Below are 879 nucleotides of genomic sequence, written 5' to 3'. Positions count from 1 at the left end.
GCACCTGGAGAAGCCTACAGGAAACAGACAGATTCCTGGGTAAACAGAACCTACGAAGATCTAACCAGGAAGAAGCAGAAAGTCTGAACAGGACAGTAACGAGCAACAAGACTGAGTCTGTAATAAAATCTCCCAACAAAGAAAGCCCAGCACTGTATGTCTTTACTGCTGAATGCTATCAAACTTTTAAAGAAGAACTAAATCAGTTCTTCTCCAAGGATTCCAAAAAAACGAAGAGGAAATTCTTCTTATGCATTTCATGAGGCAAGCATTACCCTGATACCAAAGCCAGACAAGGACACAACAAAAATAGATATTTCTGATGAACAAGGTGCAAAAATCAACAAACTACTGCCAAACTGACCTCAAGAACACATCAGAAAGATAATTGTGCATGATTGAGTGGGATTCATCCCAGGTATGCAAGGATGATTTGACACACATCGTTCAATACACCACACCACATCAGTAGGACGAAGGACAAAATCCATTCAATCAGCTCCACAGATGCATACAAAGCATTTGATAAAATTCAATCGAACTTCAGCACATACAACCCCCAAGAAACTGTGTGTAGAAGAAACATACTTCAAAACAGTGAACACCAATCTACGACAAACCCAGAGCTAATATCATACTGAACAGTAAGGAGTTCAAAACCTTTCCTCTAAGATTGAGAACAAGACAGAGACAACCACTTTTATTCACTATAAGTCTTAGCAAGAGGAATTTGACAAGAGAAAGAAATAATAGGCATCCACATTGGAAAGGAAGAAGCTAAATTGTCCTTGTTTGCAGATGACAGGATCTCACATTTAGAGAAACCTAGAGTCCACCAAGAACTGTTGAAACTGACAAGCAAATTCAGTCAAGTTGCAG

Source organism: Cebus imitator, unplaced genomic scaffold (genome assembly GCF_001604975.1).
Source record: "Cebus imitator isolate Cc_AM_T3 unplaced genomic scaffold, Cebus_imitator-1.0 Scaffold754, whole genome shotgun sequence".
Classification (NCBI taxonomy): Eukaryota; Metazoa; Chordata; class Mammalia; order Primates; family Cebidae; genus Cebus; species Cebus imitator.
The sequence above is the reverse complement of the archived record's forward strand: the minus strand, read 5'-3'. Positions refer to the sequence as shown.